Source organism: Micromys minutus, assembly GCF_963924665.1.
Source record: "Micromys minutus genome assembly, chromosome: 21".
NCBI classification, from domain to species: Eukaryota; Metazoa; Chordata; class Mammalia; order Rodentia; family Muridae; genus Micromys; species Micromys minutus.
In genome coordinates this window covers 47,982,137-47,987,777 of record NC_137956.1, presented here as the reverse complement: position 1 = coordinate 47,987,777, position 5,641 = coordinate 47,982,137, and positions in this window count along the sequence as shown.

Genomic DNA, 5,641 nt, shown 5'->3' with positions numbered 1-5,641 from the left:
CTCTGGGCCAGCCTGTGCCCAGTGGTCAGTGTGTGCGTGTGTTTTATTTTTCTTTGTTCTGGTCAGAAAGTGTCACACTGTATAGCCCAGGCTAGCCTGAAGCTCACAATCCTCCTGCGTCGGCCTCCTGAGTGTTGGGGCAGCAGATGGACGTATGTTGCAGGCTAGCTGTGTGTGAAGGACACCTGTGTCACGGGGAATTTGGTTAGTCCTGCGTCTGGCTCACAGCAGTCATGTATGGCCTGAGAGAGTGCACTTGGTCACCTGTGTCTCACTCCCTTTCCCCTGTCTCAACCTGCTGGCCTCTGTCCCCACACTTCCGTGTGGCCAAGTGGTAGCCAGTTCCAACAACACCGTCCCCTCCCTCTCTCTCCATCTGTCTCCTCTGGGGTCTCTGAGAGTCAGTATGCACACAGCCCAGGCTTTAGCCCCTCTCCATCCCGAAAGTTCCAGGCCCGAGGTTGAAAGACCCCTGGAGTCTCCCCTGCCTCTCTTCGTCTCCCATCCCCAGCCCCCACACCTAGACAAGGTCTCCCTGAACTGGGTAGTCACATTGCTTCCTGCCTACTGCCCGTTCTAGGAGCCAGCTTCAGCCAGTCGGTGGCATGAGTCACCCTCTGTTTTGGCCTCCCAATTTATTTATTACTCTGTGTGTATGTATGTGTGTGTGTGGGGGGGGGGGATGGATGTGGGGTGGTTTCCTCCTTCCACTATGTAGGGCCCCAGTGGAATTAACTCAAGTTATGAACTCCTTGAACACAGATGACAGCAGACTACTTACTGATTCTCCTTCTCTCTCTTAAGATTTATTTATTATATATGAGTACACTGTAGCTGTCTTTAGACACACAAGAGGGCATCAGATCTCATTACAGATAGTTGTGAACCACCATATGGTTTCAGGAATTGAACTCAGGACCTCTGGAAGAGCAGTCAGTGCTCTCAACAACTGAGCCATCTCTCCAGCACCTGATTACCCTCCTCAAATACTGTGATTAGTTTACCTCCAGGCCTGGTTCATTCCTGTCCTTCTTCCTTCCCTCCTTCCCCCTTTTCTCCCTGCCACCCTCCGTCTCTCCATTCCTTCCTTCCTCCCTCTATCCCTCCTTCCCCCTCCCTCTCCTCCTTCTCTCCTTCCTTTCTTCCCTCTTTCTCCCTCTCCTCTTCCCCCTCCCTTCTTTCTTCCTTTTATTTTATTTTTTCCTCTGAGACAAGGTCTCTATATGTAGCCCAGGTTAGCTTCATATGAATGTTACGCCTCAGAATGCCAGCCTGTCCGCCTCTAGGGCCCCTCCCATAGCTTTTCACGTATGGTAAAATACGGCCATGCCTTGATACTTGTAAGAAGACTGATCCTGATCCCCCGTGGACGTCAGGATGGAAGGCTGCGTAAGGCCGTCACACACGCAGCTCCCTCAGCCTCCCCACTCTCAGTTACATCTAGGCCACTTACTGAAAACATAATGCTGTACACAGTTGTCACACTCAGGGGACAGGCAGGGAAAGCAGTCTAAACAGGTTTAGTAACCATCACTTTCCCTCCAGTGCTTTTGTTCAAGTTGATCAGATCAGGGCTGCGGAACCTGCAGATACCGAGAGCCAACTGCATCCTTCAAACCTGTCATCCACCTGAACCCTGCAGGTGTGGCGCTGGGCTGGGAAGGAGTCAGGCAGATGAGCAGGGGCTGGATAGCATCAAAATATATTGTGCACTTGTATGGAATCTTAAACTTCATATAGTACATTAAAATAATAAGCCAGGCAGTGGTGGTGCACACCTGTAATCCTAGCACTCAGGAGGCAGAGGCAGGTGGATCTCTGTGAGTTTGAGGCCAGCCTGGTCTACAAAGTAAGTTCTAGGACAGCCAGGGCTACATGGAGAAACCCTGTCTTGGGAAAAACAAAAAACAAAAACACAAAACAAAACAAAACTTGCTTAGGAGACCAGGATGGTCTGGAGCCCACAGAGGCCACTTAAAATTCTTATTATTTTTATTAATTAAAATATTTAAAACCATCCTAGGGCTAGACACAGAGGTGCCCACCTAGATGTCAGCCTTTGGCCTCTGAAAGGGCAACGGCACCTGTGAACATGCCAACACCCCGTTCCGACTCTTGATGAGCAGACACACACATGCACATACATACACACACATGCACATACACACACACACACAAACACAACCACACAGACACACACTCATACAAACACACAGACTCAACACACATACACACACACACACACACACATACACACACACACACACACACCACACAGGCACATACACATTCTCACAGATACACACACACTCGCACACCCACTCATACAAACACGTACACTCAGACACACACATATTACACACAGGCACACACATACACTCTCATATACACTACCCATATATACACATACATTCACTCATACAAACACAAATACTTACACAATACACTCAGATACACACAGACATCATACACAGGCACACACACTCAGACACATAGTTAAACCACATACACACATATGCACATATATACTTACACAAGCACAGGCATACACACACATACCACATACATACACACATACACTCATACAAACACGTACTCACACATATATACTCACACACAGGAACACACACTTAGACACATAATCAAACCACATACACAGACACAGACATGCAGACAGACACACATGTGCATACTAGAGAATAAAGCTGGAACTAAAATCTCTATAAACTCTAGATGCTCATAAGCAACGCTCCCCACTGTCCACCCCATCATCACTTTCTGTCACTATTTTGGCTGGCTCAGGGAGGCATCTCCCTCTGCCTCTCTCTTACCAATCCTTTGTCCCCAAGCACTTGCAGCCAGACCTACAGTGAGGCCCCACTACCTGGACCTTCCTCCAGCTGCAAATCTGGCCCTGCCGTTCGTTATGATTTGTAGCTGTGTGCCCTTCCATGGCTTGAAGGCTCCCTGCACTGTTTCCTCAGCTGCTTATCTTCCTGGGGTCCTTTCCCCAGGTCCTGTCTCCCCAGGACACATCTCTGTTCCTTCTGAATCTAGGTCTTGGCTAGAACTACCACTGCCCACATGGAAGCGCCTCTGTCCCTGTCATTAGCTACTTCCTGCTCCATGCCCTCAACTGTTGATTGAACCCTTCTCCATGCCCTGGTGGACCGTGGACCTGTTGAAAGTGAGACTTTCTTAATGCTATGTCTTTAAGGATGGTGACTGTGGTCCCAGTGTGTGTGTGTGTGTGTGTGTGTGTGTGTGTGTGCGCGCGCGCCTGCACGTTCACAAATATCTGTGTATCTGTGTGAATGTATTGTGTCTCTATGTGTCAGTGTGTGCAAGCAGGCACGTAGACCTTTCAGAAGCAGGGCATGAATTTTTATTCACAGTCGGTCTCTGTTCCTACTCTGGCGCCCCCTGGCGAATGACCTTAAGGCCATGTCTTAGGCTCTTTTGACAAAGGCTGAAATCCTGTCTGTAGGTCTCAGGCTCTATCTGATGAATTTCTTAGCTTGTGGGTCTTTGGAAGCCAGTGGTCTGCTGAGCTGATACATTCCCAACCAAATCCGTGGTTTTCATATGGTTGTTGGGTCAGTGTCCTGGCTGGCCATTTTTGTTTTTGTTTTGCCAACTTTATACAAGTTGAGATCATCTGAGAAAATGTTTTCATAAGATTGGCCTACAGGACAAGTCTGTGGAGCATCTTCTTGATTGATGATTGATGTGGGAGGGCTCAGTCCACTGTGGGCGGTGCAGTCCCTAGGCAGGTGATTCTGGACACTGTAAGAAAGCAGCCTGAGTAAGCCAGTCAGTAGCAGTGTTCCTCCAGGGCCTCTGCCTCAGTTCCTGCCCTGACTTCCCTTAGTAATGGAATGTGACCTAAAATGTAAGTTGAAAAAAAAAACCTTTCCTCCCCAAGGGGGGGGGGCAGGAATGCCAGGCTTGGTGGCCCAGGCCTTTAATCCCAGAAATTGGGAGGCCGAAGCAAGTGGATCTCTGTGAATTCAAGGCCAGCCTGGTCTTGGACAGTTAGAGCTACACAGAGAAACCCTGTCTTGAAAAACCAAAAATAAATAAAAATGAGCTGACCTTTCTTTCCCAGTGGGCGACACCCCTCCAGCACCCTCGTTTGGGAAGCATACTCCATCTAGCACAAACCAGCACCAGCAGCTTAATGGTAGTCACAAGATTTCCTCAAAGGTCCCTCTCTTCAAAGGCTTGTGTACTTATCACCCATATGACACTGCTGGGCAAACCCCCTACCCTCCTGCACCCCAGCGTTGGGGCTGGGCCTGCAGAGACGGCAGGCAGTCTAGAACCTGACTCTTGGTGATGGGCTTGCACCACCCTGGCTGTCGCCATTACATCTATGGCAGAGAGAGGAGACTGAGACACAAGGGAGGCTCACAGATACTTCGATATTGAGGGTACAGGTCTCCGCCCCTCTCTCCCTAGAGTAAGAACGGGGTTCTGGTCCATTCACTCTGCTTGGCCATCTTTGCTCCTAGACATACCCACCCTAATCCTTAGTCCTTAGCTGTTAGTTTGGAGTCTGACTGAGTTGGGCCTGCCTGGCTGGCACTGTCTGGTGAGTTCCTCATTCCATTACTTCTGTGACTCAGGTGACCCTATAACCCTAACCCGTAGGTTCACAGGGATTTGGGGCTACTATGTTCTTGTCCACTTATCTCCTATGTTTTCCACACCGTCAATATTGACTTAGCTGAGGGCGTAGTCCCAAGTAGGCTCCACCCCTCAGGCTCCACCCCATGCCTCCCTCCCTCTCCCTCTCTCTACCCACCTAGTCTCTCCCAAGCTGGTGTGTAATGTGTCAGGGAGTCCCTGGGAGGAAGAGTCATCTGACTGGTCCTACTGACAACCTGGAGTGTTTGGAGATATCCTGATCCTGTCCCTGCCACTTGGACCCCTTGTTGTGGGCCAGCTGTAGGGTGCTGGGTCCCCACATGTAACTGCAGGACAGAAGTGACTCAGTCCCCGAGGGAGGTGGGTAGCACCTGGGTGTCATGTCCCATAGGTCTTAGGGGAACTCCAAGGCACCCTGGGCAGACAAATCACAGCCCCTGCAATGCACACAGCCTCACCACTACTTTGCTGGGAGTGGTGTGAGGAGCCATGTCTGTCAGGACAGAGCGGGGACAGCAGCTCCAGGAAGAACACTACTGTCCCACCCTTGATGCAGGAGAGTGGACAGCTGGCTTCTGCTCCTGGCAGGTGACCTGTGCTCTCGTTCACTTGACCTGGCCAAGGCTTACAAGACTCACTTGTTTTATCAGTCTGTGCCATCTCCTGCCTTTCTGTGCATCATACATGTGCCTGGTCCTCACGGAGGCCAAGAAAGGGCACTGGATTCCCCTGGGACTGTGCCTACATGATAAAGGCGTGGAAACCAGTCCTGCAAGAGCAACAGTTTTCCTAGTTACTGACCATTGCTCCAGCCCCTCAACCAGGATGCCCGCCCAGCACTGCCACTGTTCCAGCCTTGCAGAGGCCCCAGTGCCCAAGAAGAGCACTTTCTGTACTTTAACAGGGTCTTTTGTAGCAGTGAACATGTATGAAGCATTTTCTAAAGAAGACTATGTATCGTCTTCTCAAAGCCCTGCTCTTGGCAACTGTG